A 19,033-nucleotide genomic window follows, 5' to 3' on the forward strand; every position below is an offset into this window, starting at 1 on the left:
CGAGGTGCAGGTCGACTGACACCTTCTCCTTGGGAGCTTCGCCACAAATACAACATGCGCTCCATCCCACTCTGCAAGGACAACGAGGTGCAGGTCGACTGCCACCTTCTCCTTGGGAGCTTCGCCACAAATACAATGTGCGCTCCATCGCCGACCCACAAGAACGACGAGGTGCAGGTCGACTGCTACCTTCTCCTTTGGAGCTGCGCCACAAATACAAAAGTTGTCTCGAGTGAAGAATGAGTTCCACTCGACGGAGGATTCATGAAGATATTCAACGATAAACCAAGTTCAGATAAATCCTAAAGGTTCCGGACCACAGATCGAAGTGCTCGGGCATTCAGCCCGAAAGAGTTTAACGGTTACAAAAACCACTCGGCATTCCGAGGCAAATTTAAGGTGGGGCATAAAAGTTTGTTCACTCCGCAGGAGGAGGACTGGCAGGCCCGACGAACTCGTCCAGGTCGACGCCGTTGGTGATCCGAGTGGCTGCAGCGATGAAAGTCTCCATAAAAGATCGAAAGTCATGCTTCTGGGTGTTGGCGACCTTGATTGCTGCCAGCTTATCTTGTCGCACCTCCTTGCAGTGGACACGAACCAAAGACAGAGCCACATCAGGACCACACCGGGCAGAAGATTTCTTCCACTCCTGCACTCGATCAGGGATCTCGTTAAGTCGAGTCATCAGGGACTCAAGATCATTTTGGAGCGTGGCCTCTGGCCAAAGTGCCGTGTCGATCCGTGATGTGGCGACCTTCAGTCGAGCCAAGTAGTCCACAACATCGTCGATGCAGGATTCCAGTCGGAGCAGATTCATGGCCGTTTCATCTTTCACGGGAGAATTGATTGGGTCCAAACCTGGCTCAATCCGCCCAGTCTCCTCCTCGAAGTTCTGGCAAAACTCTGCATTCACGATCCAAGGATAAGTCAATTTTCGTACGCTGAGTCGACAAAAAACATCAGTCGGAACAAAATGTGTACCTTCAAGCTTGATGAACAACTTCTTGGCAAGGCTCCTCAGATAGCTCTCCAGATCGTCCCTCCTGCGAGCGATGCCTCCCATCTTCTCGTACAGGTTGAGATTGTCCTTCAAGCGCGTGCACTCCTTGTTGGCTTCGTTCAGAGCAGATTTCATCTTGGTGTTCTCTTCTTCCAACTGGCCGACCGAAGCCAGTTTCTGTTCAGCCAGAACGGTTCTGTTGTCAGCTTCCTTTTGAGCAGTAGCCAAATCCCGATCCTTCTTCGCCAGAGCTTCTCTCAGTTTTTCTGCAAAGAAATGGTGCTTGATTCAGAAAGAGCAGAAGGGTACTCAAGCCTAAGACAAACCAGTCGACAAGCTCATCTTACCATTGGCGTCGTCCTTGGCCTTTTGCAGCTCTGTCTTGGCCAATTCCAAGTCAAGGTTCAGTTGGATCTGCTGTTTCTCCAAGTCAGCAAAGCGAGCTCCAAGATCACAAGATTTATGCAATCAGGGAGGAGAAGTTATTTTACAGCGAAAAATGACAAAGACAATAAACACTAAGACTATGGTCGACTGCCCGCAGTCCACAATAGTCTCGGGGACTACACCCAGTGGGTGCAGTTTGCGTGCCCCCACCGGTTATGATCCCACTTGACCGGCCCGCCGGAGTCGAGTGCAGGGAGTAAAAAAAGGAGAGAAAGAAGAACTTAGACCACAGTCGACTGCCAGCAGTTGACCACGGTCTCAGGGACTACACCCAGTGGGTGCACTTGGCGTGTCCCCACCGGTTCTTATCCCACTCGCCCAGACCGAGTAGAAGAGACAAACTACCAGTTCAGTTTACACTCGACGCGACCAGACTACATCGAGCGAAAGAATCAAAATACAAAGACTACAGTCGACTGCCAGCAGTCCACCATAGTCTCGGGGACTACACCCAGTGGGTGCACTCAGCGTGCCCTCACTAGTCCAAAAATTCAATCGACGCACCCAGTGGGTGTACAGATGCAAAGATTTTCGGAAAGAGAGTCTTTAGATAGCATATCCTAACAGAACAAGCGGTGACCAACTAACCTGAATGTTGCTTTGGAGAACTGAGCTGGCGTCGTAGGCGGCCTGACTGGTGTCCCGCACCGTCTTCATCTTCTCCATCATAATGCCCGCCTGGCGTATGGCTTCCTTGGCAGCATTCACTTCGTCCTCTAGGACATGATGGGTCGCAAAAACTGAAGGTGGGTCGACAGGGGCCTGAGCAATCGACGAAGAAGGCAAGGCACTCGACAATGGCACGGCGAAGGTGACAGAACCCCGATTTGCATCACCGGCGTCCTGAACGACTGGTTCGGCCCTCGGCGTCGACTGTGGCACCTTGCTTGCAGGAGCTTACCTATTTTTCCTCGTCAAAGGCCTCTCGGGCTCTTCATCATCATCATCGGGGAGGTCAATAACGTTAGGAGCTGTTCAAAGTTCAATCGCCAAAATCACATCACCCAATGGTACACATTGCAGTTGAGTCGACCAAATAAAGACAGAATGGCAGAAATCATACCCAGATTAGAAGTGACCGCATCCTCCATTACCTCATCCTCGTCCCTATAAGATGAGGTCCCGGAAGTAGCAGCGCTGCCAGTTCCAAAGTTCGTCTGGTTAAATCAAGAAAAACTAACAGCACGGGGCGTCGAGTGAATACAAAGGGAGACACTCACGCAGAAGCGACGGGGATGTCAATCTTAATCTTCGGCAACGCCTTCCGAAGCTTCGGCTCTGCAACTTTGGGATGCTTTGACGCTTTTTCAATTGGGGTTGGTGAAGAGGTCCGAGGACGCTTTGAAGACTGACCAGCCTAAGCAATCGCCTTTCACGGGCGCTCGGTCGTTCTTGGTCAAGCTTGGATCGCCTCTCCCTGCGAGGAGGCGACTCGACTTCTTCTTCGTCACTTGAGTCGTCGCTTTCTTCGTCCCCTTCACCATCAGAACACCATTCGCCACTGTCGCCGCCACTCGCCTCTCCTTCCAGGTCTTGCGACGTAGTATAGACAGCTGCGCGAGTGAATTCAGATTACAATCAAAAGCTCAGAATCGGACCTTCTCTGGTACATGGGACTGGTCGAATGGAGGAACTTTCCTGGCTCCCCTGGGGTTGTCCTTATTTCCGGTCATGCCCGACAGCCACTTCTCCAGTATGTCGTCATCGACCTCCTCCGAGTGAATCCGAGTGGAGTCGTCAAGACCCGAATACATCCACATCGGATGGTCTCGGGCTTGAAGAGGCTGGATGCGCCGCTAAAGGAAAACCTCCAAGAGATCCATACCGGTGACCCCGTCACGGATAAGCTGGACCACTCGTTCGACCAGCACCCTAACCCGCGCCTTCTCCTCTGGGAGCACCTTCAAAGAGGAGGGTTTCCTCACTCGGTCCATGGTAAAAGGAGGGAGGCCAGTCGACTACCTTGGCGTCGGGTAGTTTTTGCAGTAAAACCAGGTCGACTGCCATCCGCGAACCGAGTCAGGAAGAATCATGGATGGAAAGGAACTTTTCCCTCTCATCTGAACACCAAGACCCCCACACATCTGAATCACTTGTGTTCTCTCATCACTCGGATTGGACTTTTTCACCGTCTATGAACGACAGGTGAAAATGTGCTTGAAAAGACCCCAGTGAGGCCGACAACCCAGGAAATTCTCGCACAAAGACACGAAGGCAGCGAGATACACGATTGTGTTGGGAGTGAAGTGGTGGAGTTGTGCCCCAAAGAAATTCAGAAATCCCCGAAAGAAAGGGTGAGGAGGCAAGGAAAATCCACGGTCGACGTGGGTGGCAAGGAGAACGCGCTCACCCTCCCGAGGTTGCGGCTCGGATTCCTTCCTCTGAAGCCGCGCCGATCCATGGGGGATCAGCCCTCCTTTGGCTAGGTCGTCGAGGTCTTCTTGGCGGATCGCCGAGCGGATCCAGTCACCCTGGATCCAGCCCTTCGGCAGGCCGGCTCGCGAGGAAGATCCACCCCGACTGGTCGCCTTCCCCTTCGCCTTTGTCGTCGCCTTCTTCGCCCGCTCCAGAGCCGCCGTCTTCTCCTTCCCCATCGTCTCCGGCGAGACGCGTACGGAGCGGTGGCGCTGGGGCGAGAGCGAGCGCGACGGAGAAGCCTGAAGAGGAGAAGAGGAAATGGGAACGCACTGTTCGAGAAACCCAGGCCCGACGCCTGATATGAGGTCGCTTTCGAGTGGCTGACTGGTAGGCCCAGGCGGTCCTGTCAAATCCCGTAACAATCGCGCGCGCGATACATGGCGAAAAAGGTGGCATGGGGATCGAGGCGGCTCCGCCCTATCCCATCCGATTACTGCGGCCTCCCCCGTCCCGCGCGCTTCCTGAAATTTGAATCCCGCGAAATCTGCGGGCAGCAGAACAACTTGTCAGACGGAAGATCTCCTCCACGCTGTCACTCAGATCCTTTCAAATAAAGAAACTCACTCGGCAAAAAACTAAGAATTGATCAAGGCGACTAAAAAGGAAGTTGCTGTCACCACTCAGGTTCATTGATCCGAAACAAGATATGCTCATGGCATGAAAAATGAGTCAGAGAAGTTCTCAACTCCTTCCCCACTCAAACCTCGATCCATTCGGGGGCTAATGATGAAGCTATGTACCTAGGGTAGGGTCATGGACCTGTCCCAACTGCCCTACCCAAGGACATCTCTAGAAGAAATCACCTTTCAATCGACTTGGAGGTGTTCCACTCGACAGACTCGAAGACACTCGACCAAGAAGCAATCACTCGACCAAGATCCAACCACTCGACGGCCAGGAGACCTAAAGGTACTCCGCACGCTAACGGTCGGTTATTAAGTAGCTTTTATGGTCATCATAGCACTTTATTAGGGGCGTTACCAGTAACGTCCGACCTTAATGTATTTAAAACCCTGCACAACTGAGGGCCAGAGGGGTCTGGCGAACTCTATATAAGCCACCCCCCTCCTTAGTCTAAAGGGTTCGCACCCCTGTAATTCATAGACGCATAATCCAGTCGACCGCCTCCGGGCTCCGAGACGTAGGGCTATTACTTCCTCCGAGAAGGGCCTGAACTCGTAAACCTCGTGTGCTTACAACTACTCCATAGCTAAGATCTTGCCTCTCCATACCTACCCCCCTACATTACTGTCAGACTTAGAACCACGACACCCGGGGGGTAGGCGCGCCCCCCTACCTCGTGGCTTCCCTGTTGGTTGCTTGACGTAGGGTCCAAGTCTCCTGGATCATGTTCATTCCGAAAATCACGTTCCTGAAGGTTTCATTCCGTTTGGACTCCGTTTGATATTCTTTTTCTGCGAAACTCTGAAATAGGCAAAAAACATCAATTCTGGGTTGGGCCTCCGGTTAATCGGTTAGTCCCAAAAATAATATATAAGTGAATAATAAAGCCCAATAATGTCCAAAATATAAGATAATATAGCATGGAGCAATCAAAAATTATAGATGCATTGGAGATGTATCAGTACACTTCAGGAATATATCGTTTGTATGTAAAGCACATGGAACTATTCACCATTGTAATATACCGTAAACTCCACAATATAATGGAGGAATTGATTGTCTTTTATACTCCCTTGTTTCTTTGGAGAGAAGCATTGCACACTCTCGTTTGTTGAATCATTCTAGATTTAGCACAGCCACTTGATTGGAAGGAAATCTTCTATTTTGCATGAAATTCTCAGTTATTACAAAGCGCACACCATGAATTTTTCATGGTTATTCTAGTGGATCAAAGTGTGTTTTCTCCTTTATCTGGAAAAGGAACACTGGTGGAAAGTAGGAAAACAATCATTTTTATAATCAAGGGTGGAATTATTGACAATCATACCGGAATATAATCTTGACACCAAGGAAACTACAAGTGACACTCCCAACATGACATGCTTAGGATAAGTGGGAGGAATTAACTTGGAATGTAATCTCTGGATAATTGTTATGTGATTTTTGGGGGAAGTCACTCTAAATAGTAGAGGAAGAATCCTAAGAAGGCTTAAAAAATTTCATCATTGTCAACTATGGGTGGAAGAAATGCGGGAAGGAATAAACTCAATGAGGAATTATATAGTTTGGGAACTTATTATCATACCAAACAACCGCACACCCATTGTTTGTAAGTGTATTTTTATTTATTTGTGAGGAATTTTATTTCATTAGAATATTATAATGTCACACTTTCTATTAAGTTCTTTGCACAAAGGAAAATATACTTTATGGAAACTCTCTCTCCTGGAATATAGGGAAGAGGAACTAAAGACATGGTTTGCTAATTGAATATATTCATGTATGGTCTTATAGCAAGCTTCACATCAATGGAATAGTTGGTCATATGGTTTTCTAAATGAAGCAAGGCGGTCATCTACAAATGTAAGTGTAAAGTATTTTGCATTGTTATTGTATACGTTAACATTGTTTTGTTGTTTGCAATGGTAAATTCACATTGATGGAAGTGAAAGCTTGGTCATCTTTTAACTTTCATATGAAAGGAATATTTGAAACATCCTATGTTTTACAAGTGGAAATACATAGAAAATATTTTGAAGTGTTTCTCTATGGAAAATTGCAAATATATTAAAATACCTTTGATAAAGGGAATCATACTCAGTGAGGAATTATATTTCAACTCCTAAGGGAAGATGGACTAATGAATGCTACTGGAATAGATATGTATCTTCATTGTATTATCATACTTTTGCTACCAGAATGTATGCTGCACTCAAGCAGTGGAAGGTTAGACGAGCAGCTAAGGGAATCTCACACATCATATAAGACTGTGGAAAGTGCATCACAATCTGTCACTTGTTCTGAAATTTATATTAAAGTTTAAACACATTGAGGAAGTTATTACTGTATCTACGAGATGAGAAATAAGTCCAGGTACGCGTATTAAATTATTATTTTTAGTACTAATATAGTGCAGGTTCACTGACCGAAGTTAGGGAATTCTTTTCAAACATGGTTACTGATGGAACTTCATTTACTGATTGGATTTGATATTTATGTGGTTTTGAAAATTTATTCAACACGGTTGTCATATATTTTGACTTAATGTGGAATTATTCATATTATTGATATATGTGACTGAAAATAATTGATGCGAAATTTCACTTGAGGAAACAAAATACTTAAGGTGCCTATAAAGGTGGAATTACACTCGAGGAAATAATACTCTATGCTGGAATAATTAGACGAAAACTAAGGTCTCTAGTGATCTTAAGTGTCACAGCAAGGAAACATACTAACGGAAGGTATCACTATATATTTCTTTGGATTTTCAATGTAGTGTTAACCTGGTTGCTGGCCCCTTGACTAAGCCTATTAGTCACGAGGTATTTGGTAAGCATGTTAAGGCTATGGGTTTACGAATATTTGAATGATCGTTTTGGACAAGTGGGAGATGCTGGAATTATGTGTCCTGCAACTATATTCAAATTGCTTGGAATTGTTAATATTCGAAATACCTTATTATGGAACTATACATGTATTTATACATGGAAATGATTTACATGTTTAGCATGGAATTGTTACTTGCTAGAATGTACTTAAGTAGTATATGCTTAAGGAAGCTGGTTGATTATCAGTGGAATACAATATACTCCCTCCGTTCCTTGATATAAGGTGTATAGATTTTCTAGAAAAAACCCAAAATATAAGGTGTATTGCGTTGCACCACTCGTTTGGATAATTTGTTTAGGGATTTTATTACATTTTCATACATTAGGCAAGCTCCTGTATTTTCTCATGCCAATTAGTCGGGTGTAATCTCGCCCAAAACTTGTGAAATTTTCCCTCCACGTACATTCTTTAATTTTCGTGCCAAAAACTATACACCCTATATTTAGGAACGGAGGGAGTACTATTTATATTGGAAAGACTACCCGGGTACCCTGATGATTGGAAGGAGCTAGATGGTGTAATTAGATTACAACCCTAATGTTGATCTACATAATTAGAGTAATTTACATTCTATTATGGCGCGTTGCTCACAAGCGCGTGCTCCGGGGACATAATGGGTAGAATCCGTTAACAGACAAATATGATCGTGGTTAGTAATTTGATCTGGAATCTATCCCGAAAACTAGTGAAAAAACTAGGAATCTTATATTTGTATAAGAGAGGGACTATTTGAAAACACAGTATAAGAAGGTCCCTACCCACTAATCTCAGACATGTGAATTGTGAGCGGCATCATAGATAAACGCAAAGGAATAGGGGTAGACTGCAAAGCTTCCCTTTCTTTTGTTTTCTGGGAGGACGTAGAATACAATTTTTTGTATTTGTTATTCATGGAACTAGGAAGCCATACAATATTTCTTGGCTGTCGATCGCTTTCTGAAGGAAAAGAAATTGCATGGCTCCTGCTCATCTGCCGCCCGGACGTTATTAATTATAGCAGAGAATTAGTCCAGTGAGCTATTATCACTCTTTGCTAGTGTCGTGATCAGAGTTATTGTTTCTTTCAATAGTAAAAAAAAGACCTGTCTAATTAGATAGAATCACGATTTTTTTAAAAAGGACGACATTTTAGAGATGATCATGGGCTAGCCCCAGCAGGCGTATGCACCACCGACGGATACGAGTTACTTAAATTGGTATGAAAAGAAACAAGTCTAAAATGGTGTCTGACTCAGCTTAGATCAAAACACGAGAAAAAACAAAGATACAATACGACCTCAAGGTTAGGTGGCGCCGCGCAAACCTTCGGCATTTAGCTTGGGCTCCGCTCCAACCCCGTCGGTTTATATCAAGGATGCCCATGTTCTTGTGCGTGTGGACCGCATCTAAGGCCAACTCCAACGCGTGACATCATTTGGTCCTGACATGTCTATTTAGGACGAAACAGACACAAATCGCGCCCCAATGCACGGAGCAAACGAACACCAGTGTGTTTTTTATCCGTCGTCAACGCATTTCTGGCTAAAATTTGGGTCACGTTTGTGTCAAAACGAGTGTGAGGCCTTCTCCTCCCCTGGACCGCGTGTTGGTGAAACAGTCCCTCTTTTCTCTTTCCCTATGCGGTCGGCCCCTCCCCCCTGCCCCCGCCATAGTCGCCGCTCATTTTCTGTCCGCTTTCTCGCTGTCCATCCTGGCCGCCCAAACTCAGTCCATTGCAATAACCGGTAAGGCCATTTGCAGAAAAGTGCAATCTCAGTCCAAACTTCAAAACCGCGGGCAATCTTGGTTGGAGTTGTGTGGCGACTACGATGTTCCTCAGTAGAAATAATGTTTCCCACATTTTATCCCCGTCCTGATGGTGCTCTACTGTCGTCGTAGGGCGTGGGGAGGTCTGTCTCCATCGGACCTTGCGGAATTCGGTCGATCTTCAGTGGATCTATTTGGTTCCAGTCTTTGTCCGTCTTCGCTTGGGCGTTTAGAGACTTGATCCTTCGGATCTACGACTTTCTTCATCGGCGATGGTTGCTGCTCTGGTGTGCTTGTCCTATCGGGTCTTAGCACGATGACTTTCCGACTGTCTACTACAACAAGATTTGCCCGGCTCCGACGAGAGAGGGGCGATGACGGTGCCTCGCCTTCGGCTTGCTCCAGTGTCAGTAGTCGTCACTAGGTGGTCCACGGACCTGGTTGTAATTTTATTACCTCCGGTGTTCTTTGTACTGCCATGATTAATGATGAATAAATTGAAAATTTCTCATGCAAAAAAAAGTATGGCCCAATGATTAGGGAGTGTTGAACTATCCGCTTTGTTTCGAAATATTTGAAGTTTTAGATTGTTTGCTCAAGTCCATAGGAAAATACATCAACATTCATAACACCCACCGTGAGTATTATATATGATTTTATGGGTTTTTGCAAAAGAAAAATTTATAACTTGATCAAACTTCATCGCAAAAAAAATCATCAGAAAAAAAAACTTGAAAATTTTGACTAGACGAACTGGGGCTTCAAATATTTTGAAACGAAATAGATACTTTGTCAAACTGCCATCTCTTGAGCAGTTGACAGAAACGGTCTCTCGTCCGATCTTGTGTGGATCAAACATCAACACGCACACACTTGACACTTGAAACCACAATTCTCGGCAAGGGAATTGACCCAGACCCAGACTCAGACCAAGCACAACCCGTGCTCGGTCAAATCCATCACCCACTCCTCCGCGGCCGCCCGACCTATAAATACCCAACTTGGTCGGTCCATGGCTTCCATCCCCAACCACCTTCGTCAGTTCATCAACACGACACGGGAAGCAGCAAAACCTTGGAGCCACTTCGCCTTCGAAACCCGCTGCAGTCCAGTCGCCAGCCTCCAGGGAAGCATGGCGGCACTCCGGGCCCAGCGCCTCTTCTTGGTCCAGTCTTCCTCATCCCCTTCCACTTCCACAGCGCGGCCACGACGCAGCAACGCTGCCACCTGTCGCGCCGCCCTGCGTGTGCCTTCTGGCATTCGCACAACGCAGGACGACCTCAGCCTCAAGCTTGAATGGATTGAGCCGGAGGCGACGCGCCCCGGCCTCCTCGTCGGCGGACGTGTCCGTCGAGAAGCTCCGCGCCATCGCAGACGCGGCGGCGGACCGGGCGGAGATGCACGACATTGTTGGAAATATGAGCAAATTACTACGAGATTTAATCCGAATAAACAGAAGATAAATTATGACCACAACAGTAGAGATTAAACTAATCATGTGAACTAGCATAGCAGATGAACATATCACATCTAGGGCACATACTAGAAGCATGAATTCTACCACGATCTCGAATAGGAAGGATAGAATCACATACGATGCAGCGGGTGCAGCACCGCTGGTGTTGATGTTATCGCCCATGTCGTCGAGGACGAGGTTGCCGAGGTCCGGGAAGAAGTCGTCGTTCGCGAAGTCGTCGCTGCCAGCAGTCGCGCGAGTGCGCTCCCCAAAAACCTGATCGCCCCTCTCCCGTACAGGATCACGAGAGGCGGGGTTCTGGAGGCCTGCTGTCCCTTCTCGCGTTGCACGTCGGAAGGAGGGATGGAGAAGACTTGCTTGGCGGCGCAATGATCTGGAACGGTGGTGAGCAACCATACGAAGCGGCGGCGGCTAGGGTAGACGGCTGCCTGACTATATAGTGCGGGCCGGGTAGGTCGTGGGAGTAAACCCCACGTCCGAGTCGTCACGATCCAAAAGAATCGGAAACGGTTCAGTAATTAACGCGTCCGTTAATTATTAATTAATGACTCATTAATTTTTCTATGCAGCTGAAACTCATGTGTGTTGAGCCTCTCAAGTATGTCAGACGGCTCGAGTGTCTTGAAATCAGGACGTTCTTGAATCATCAGGGCTAGGGTGTCAAACGAACTGTCAAGTGATCTCAGTAGTGTCTTGACGACTTCATGCTTGGTGATCTCAGTAGCGCCGAGGGCTTGAAGCTCATTTGTGATGTCACTGAGTCGGTCAAATGTGAGCTGAACATTCTCATTGTCATTTCGCTTGAAGCGGTTGAAGAGGTTGCGAAGGACACTGATTCTCTGATCCCTCTGGGTTGAGACGCCTTCATTGACCTTGGAGAGCCAGTTCCAGACCAGCTTAGATGTTTCCAAAGCACTCACACGGCCATAATGTCCTTTGGTCAGGTGAACACAGATGATATTCTTGGCAGTAGAGTCCAGTTGAACGAACTTCTTGACATCAGCAGCAGTTACACCTTCTCCAGTCTTGGGAACGCCGTTCTTGACGACATACCATAGGTCGACGTCAATGGCTTCAAGATGCATGCGCATCTTATTTTTCCAGTAGGGATATTCAGTTCCATCGAAGACGGGGCACGCAGCGGAGACTTTAATTATCCCTGCAGTCGACATAGCTAAAACTCCAGGTGGTTAAACCGAATCACACAGAACAAGGGAGCACCTTGCTCTGATACCAATTGAAAGTGCGTTATATCGACTAGATGGGGGTGAATAGGCGATTTTTATGAAAGTCTTCAAAACGTGAAAGTTATGAAGACAAACGATAGAAATAAACCTATTACCCCGCAGCGGAAGGTAGACTACACTAGGCAAGCCATAGTCAAGTATTCAGTAGAGTGAAAACACAATGACTAATAGCAGCAATGTAGTAAGGATCGGGTAGGAAGATATTATGAAGCCAAACAGAAAACGCAGTCACTCAGTGAAGATAAAAGATAGTGCAATCATACAATGACTTCACAAGGAGTAACAGTAAGTAAAGGGAAGGGAAGATGAAACCAGTGACTCGCTGAAGACAATGATTTGTTGGACCAGTTCCAGTTGCTGTGACAACTGTACGTCTGGTTAGGGCGGCTAGGTATTTAAACCTTAGGACACACAGTCCCGAACACCCAGTCCTGAACACGCAGCTCAGGACACCCAGTCCTCACCGTATTCCCCTTGAGCTAAGGTCACACAGACCCCGCCCAATCACTCTAGTAAGTCTTCAAGGTAGACTCCCAAACCTTCACAGACTTCGTTCACCGGCAATCCACAATGTCTCTTGGATGCTCAAAACGCGACGCCTAACCGGCTGGAGGATGCACAGTCCTCAAGTGTAATAAGTCTTTAGATCACACAGACAAGAAGACTTAAGTGATGCCTAATTCTCTTTGGCTCTGGGTGGTTAGGGCTTTATCCTCGCAAGGAATTCTCTCTCAAAGGCTTCGAGGTGGGTTGCTCTCAAACGACAAAAGCCGTACTCTGAATCTGAGCAGCCAACCGTTTATGGTTGTAGGGGGTGGGCTATTTATAGCCACTTGGCAACCCGACCTGATTTGTCCGAAATGACCCTGTGTCACTAAGGAACTGACACGTGTTCCAACGGTCAGATTTCAAACTCACACGACAACTTTACTTGGGCTACAAGCAAAGCTGACTTGTCTGACTCTGGACAAGATTCGCTCTCATAGTCTTCACTCGAAAACATAGGTTTTGGTTAGGCATCACTTCAGTCATTCTTACTGGTTCTCTTGGACCCCACTTAACAGTACGGTGGTTCCTATGACTCAACACAGAAGAAAGAGAACTACGAAAGATCTAAGTGTTCGAGCTCCATAGGTTTCATGTGGTGTCTTCTCTTGTCATAGTCTTCAATGTGAATATCTTCATATACCACCTTTGACTTCAATGTCTTCATACATTTTTAGGGGTCATCTCTGGTAGGAAAACCGAATCAATGAGGGACTTCTACCTGTGTTATCCTCCAATTCTCACAAACACATTAGTCCCTCAACTATGTTTGTCATCAATACTTCAAAACCAACTAGGGGTGGCACTAGATGCACTTACAGCACCGTCGCCCCTCGAAGCAGCCCAGGAACTCAACGAGCTTCGGCCGTCGTGCCGTCGCTTCCGGCAACAGCTGGACCCAGGATCTTGAGGACGAGATGCGAGGCATCCTGAGGGTCATCAAGGCCAAGGACGAACAGGAGTTCCTGACGATGGGCAAGCTGGTGCTCAACCTAAACAAGGGCCAGCCAACATTTCACACTAGCTTGTTTCTGTTCATACAAATTTAAGAGCATCTCCAACAGCCGCGCCAAAAGACGCGCGCGCGATAAATTGGCTTTATAGCGCGCGCGGGACGTTTACACGTGCTCCAGCGGTGGCGGGAAACTAGCGCGTGCGGGAAAAGGCGTCCGCTCGCGCGCTACATTTGGCGCGCTGCGTCCGGCGCGCCTATAAATTGCAGCGCCTCCATCGCCCTTTGCCGCTCTCTCCGTCTCTCCATCGCCCCTGCCGCGCTCTGCCGCCGACACGCCACCACCGCGCCACGATGCCGCCTCGGCGCCGGGGAGGTACGGGCTACCGCGGCGTCCGCGTGCGTCCATCCGGCACCTACTCCGCCGAGATTTGGTCGGGCGGCGGCATGCGGCTCCGTCTCGGAACTTTCGACACCGCCCAGGAGGGCGCCCGCGCGTACGACGCTGCGGAGTGGCGCCTCCTGCGGTCCCGTCAGGACATGAACTTCGCCGACGTGGCGACGCGGGAGCGCGCACAGGAGTTGGCGCCTTTCCCGCGGCTTCTCACTGACGAGGATCATTGCAAGCATCGGAGGCGGGAGCATCGTCTCCGGCTGGCCGAGATGGACGAGCAAGCCATGGCGCTGTGGAGTCATCGCTTTCCGGAAGACACCAACGAGGAACAGTTCTTCGCCCAGAGGAGGGCGAGGAGGGCGAAGAGGAGAGAGGAGCGAGCCGACTATCGCGAGGACAAGCGAACGCGGAAGGCGGTTGCTAAATACAACCAAGCGCTAGGAGATGCGTCCTCCTGGAACTCCGACGACGAGCGGTTCCTTGACGCCTACGCTCCGACGTCGGAGGAGGACATCACTGAGACAGAGTCCGAGTCGGACGAGTAGTAGTAGGAGAACTATCTACGAAATCAAAATGTAGTAGGAGAACTATCTACGAAATCAAATATGTAGTAAAAAAAACTAAAATATAGCGCGCCTGCTGGAGCGGCATGGGCGCGCTTTAATTTGCGGCGGCCGCTGGAGCCAGCGCACCGCTGCGCGCAAAAGCTAGCTAACCCGGCGATGTATCGTGACTTTTAGCGCGCGGCGCGTTGCGCGACTGTTGGAAATGCTCTAAGTAACTCGTTTCCGTCGGTGCATACGCCTGCCGGGGTTTAAGCGATCATCTCTGAAATGCCGTCCTTTTATTAAAACTGTGATTAGATCTAGTTATAGACAGGTCTTTTTCTTATTATAAAAGGAAACAATAACTCCGATCACGACAGTAGCAAACTGTGATTTAGTAGCTCACTGGACTAATTCTCTGGTATAATAACGTCCGGCCGGCAGATGAGCAGGAAACATGCAACTTCTTTTCCTTCAGAAAGTGATCGACAGCGAAGAAATGTTCTACGACTTCCTAATCCCATGAATAAGAAATACAAAAAAGATGCATTCTACGCTTCTCCCAGAAAACAAAAGAAAAGGAAAGCTAATCTAACGACCCAATAATCAACCTGTTGGAGTTGGAATTTTTCAGAGCCGTCTGACGTACGGCAACGGCAGGGTCAATTCAAGGCCAAGAAGTTTTCAAGTTCAACATTCCCAAGTTGACGGCTGATGAATATGGGTGCCACTTCCTACGATTGCAGACACCAGGAAATAGCAAACCCGATTCAGATTCTGCGTGTTTCGACACAATAACGTCGGTTGGGTTTCACGTATTTTGGCATGGATTCGGTTTGTAGCGAAACAGCCAAGGAAAATGGCTTCAGACAATTTTATAGCCGATGCATCCTTTTTTGTAATCACCAAACTACCTTTTGGCAGACTGTACTCGTGTGTATACTTGTTGGCAGCGTGGCAAACCTCGAATCGCAAACCTCTAGAATGTGTTTCTTTCTCGTTTATTTGCTGCAGAGATTTTTCAGATCAGATGGATAATCATATGTCAAGCTCTGAACTTAGAGAGGGGTTCAGAGATGATTAAAATTCGAAAATCTTCAGATATTTAGCCCGAAATTCAGATGGGGTTTGCTAGGATTTGTATTAAGCCCGACCTACTCCAGCGGGCAGCAGCGACTAGGGTTTGTACCTATTACGACTCGATGCCTCTCTCAGTGACCATGAAGATTAGTCTGACATGCAAACTTCTGAAAGAAAAGCATCAGAATTCCTAATTCCATTTTAAGCAAGCGGCCGTAAGTTGGTCTCTACTCTCTACAACTTCGAAGACTGTTTGGCCTTAGCCAGCAGTCCTGAATTTTGAACCGAAATATGATTCATGTGAACAAATATCTGGTCCAAGCAAACTAACCAAAATATATGATTCATTGACAAATCCGACTCATAAGTTAAAGAAATGAGTAAAACGAAGCAAAGTTTGATTTTGAGTCAAAAACTACAAAATCTAATTATTGAATTTGTAGGGCCTTGCCCTCTCCGAGAAGGAGAGGGGGCCCTTTCAGAAATTCTCAATGACCCGTGAGGGCCAAAGAGGGGGTTTGGAAATAGTTTTCAACCAGCAATTGACGTGCCTCGGTATTACCTCACTAGCTGCGTCATTGCCCCAAGCGCAAAGATGCCTTTTTCAATTCGCCCAAGGACCCTTCTTATACCCAGCTCCCCCCTTGCCACCTCTCTCCGTGAGCGAGGTGGGACTAATCAACCGGCAAACAAACTGCCGCTATCAAACAGGGCCCAAGTGTGAAAATACAAATCCTTGTTTCCTTCAAATCCGTTGGCATGGCCTCTGAATCCCCGACCTCTCCCCATCCATATGTGCCCTCGTAGACCCCTAGACTAGATCCATATGTGCCGAGGTGGTACAAGCAGTGTTGCTCGCAGGGAACCCGGCGCTGCGGTGTACGTCCGGCACCTTCGTCCCCAGATCCACCGCGCTCCCGTTGGCAGATTAAGAGCATCACCTTCTCTGTGTCTCCATCTGTCTGGTGTAAGCAGCCCCCTTTTTAGGATATATATACTAGTTTGATGGCGTCTATTCTGTTTCTTCTTTCTTGAACAATTTAACATAATAATTTTTGAACATTGTCTATTCTGTTTCTGTCACATTGCGACTGTGATATGTTTCCTTCTCAACCTTTTTAGGATATATACTCTATGTGCTCTGCTATGGACTTGTAAGAAAGCAGATTAGCCCTCGTAAACCTTTTTATTGTGTTAAGCTGGAGGAAGATTTGGTAAAAACTGTCTTTTACTTGAAATAAAAAGGAGGAAACATTTTACTATATATAGTTCTTATACTATGTGCAGGTGCTGGTATACACTATACAACATTTCCACATTTTCCTATGTGAAATCACCCTAGTCTTTGATATGTTCTGTGATGTACTCCCTCCGTTCCTAAATATTTGTCTTTCTAGACATTTCAAATGACTACTACATATGGATGTATGTAGACATATTTTAGAATGTAGATCACTCATTTTACTCTGTATGTAGTCACTTGTTGAAATGCCTAGAAAGACAAGTATTTAGGAACGGAGGGAGTAGTAGCCATCCAACTTGGAGTGTGATCTGTTTCTTATGTGATTTTGATGTTGGTTTACTACATTATAAAAATATACCTGATTCATTTAATTTGGTGACCTGTAAGTACTTACTACAGTATGTGCATTAGGACATGAGAAGTCGGCATTCTTGCCTGAGAGTGGCTTGAGACTATTTTATAGGTGATGCATCCTTTTTTTGTAACCATCAAACTATCTTCTGGCGGACTCTACTTGCATGTATAGTTGTTGATCGCGTGGTGAACCTCCCACTGACAAATAGTCGAACACACCACAGCATTTATAATCTCTAGAATGTGTTTCTTTCTCGTTTATTTGCTGCAGAGTATATCCGGATCATAAAATTAGTTAGATCAGATGGATAATGATATGTCAAGCTCTGAACTTCGAGGGGTTCAGTCGTTCAGAGGTAAGCAAAGTTCAGAAATCCTCAGTGATTTACCCCTAATTCAGAGCGGGGTTGCTTGGGTTTGTATTAAACGAAGAGGAAAGTAGAACCCGACCCATTCCAGTGGCGGCGAAGGTTTATTCCTATTACAATTGATGCCTCTCTCGGTTGGAAACCCATGGCTTTATAGCCATTACAGTCCAAGAGTTGGTAAAGTAAACAAGAAGAGATGAAAATGACAGTTGAAGGTACACTAATTGGCGCCTAAAGGGGTAATTCAATCGTAGCCGTCCGATTCTATCTGACACCAGCTACTCTGCTTCACTTCAGTTGGTACTTCTTCACCAGGGCTTCTCGACCATTGATTCTCGAAATGGACGATCTCGTTGGTTGTAGCTCAGGGAAACAATAACTGAAGGTGTCATATCCGTCAGATATTCAGATGAGTCCTGACATGATATCATTAATCTTTTGGTTTGTATATGAAGAGATAAAATGATCTACCTGTAGAACTGGTGAGCAGTCTGTTGCTCTGTCATCGAATCATACTGATTTTATTTTAAGGTCGCTAGTTCATACTATATTTTTGTTCCAAATTACTATTGATGGCAGCATAAACAAAGATACTACACTGCCATGGTACTACAAATAATATGTGTTCAGATCTGAACAAGATTCCTCACAAAGTCACACTTGTCGTTGGTAAGTTTTTGCAATTAGCCCGAACAAGGTTTCTTACTCATGCAACAACAACTGATTACCCCATGGTCCTACTATCTGACATCCGTCCATCGAAATTGCTGATGTTTGGTGCTCCCATTCAACAGATGCAGATCTTGGTCAAGACCCTTGCGGGCAAGACGATCACCGTCAAGGTCGATCCAGGGGACAGCATCTACGTTGTCAAGGCGAAGATTCGGGATCAGCAGCGCCTTATGTTTGGCAGGGAGGAGCTGAAGGATGGATTAACTCTGGCTGATTACAACATTGAGGATGAATGCACCCTTCACTTTGACCTGCGGCCCTAGAGAAGGAAGATGCTAATCTTGATTAAAATGTTGACAGCCAAGATCTTCGCTCCTGAGGTCGATAACTTGGAAACAGTCGACAGTGTCAAGGCTAAGATCCAGGTTGAGGAGGGCATTCCTGTGGGCCAGCAGAGGCTCATCTTTGCCGGGAAACAGATGGAAGACTTTCGCACCCTGGGGGAGTATGGCGTCAAGCAGCAGGACAAGATTCACCTCGTGCTCCGCCTCCGTGCCTGACTAGCGAGTGCTACCAAGACATTCTTCCCAGTATGCTTCAGATCCTTTCTGTTTTGCAAATTGTCCAGCCATGCAGAAACCTGGCGTAAGAATGCACGATAGTATGTCAGAATTATTTGCTACCTACAGGCTACAATCAGTATACTCGAAATGTATGTCATGCGCCTTCTCGCACATCGTCCTGTGGTGCCAGTGACAAAGTAGACATGGCTCAAGAGCCCGGGTTAATGTTGTTTGAAGTATTTGCACGAGCACTCTGATATCAAGAATCGAAGCTTTTGCTACTGCATGCACTACGTTTTTCAGTATCTGTTACGTACTCTGCTTTTTTCGCGTGCTCTACTTTGGTTGCATCCAAAGAAGAATTATGCGGCTGACTGCTGAAATTTATCCTGCTAATTTCTTTATAGCATGGAGTAGCTTCCTTGGCTTGCTTATTTTGCTCGAGGGTATTTCAAGAATTTACAC

At 46.7% G+C, this 19,033-nt stretch overlaps 1 non-coding gene and 1 pseudogene across 1 annotated transcript; one reads left to right on the forward strand and one right to left on the reverse strand.

The window, feature by feature from the left end:
• The window catches only part of LOC119333118, a 56,869-nt pseudogene extending 38,304 nt beyond the window's left edge, over positions 1-18,565 (forward strand).
• Positions 15,812-15,965, reverse strand: LOC119334808. The gene has a single exon (XR_005161568.1). It is a non-coding gene; the product is annotated as a U4 spliceosomal RNA (small nuclear RNA).
• Positions 18,566-19,033: the final 468 nt, after the last annotated feature.

The sequence above is a fragment of the Triticum dicoccoides genome, chromosome 7A (genome assembly GCF_002162155.2).
Source record: "Triticum dicoccoides isolate Atlit2015 ecotype Zavitan chromosome 7A, WEW_v2.0, whole genome shotgun sequence".
In the NCBI taxonomy this organism is placed as follows: Eukaryota; Viridiplantae; Streptophyta; class Magnoliopsida; order Poales; family Poaceae; genus Triticum; species Triticum dicoccoides.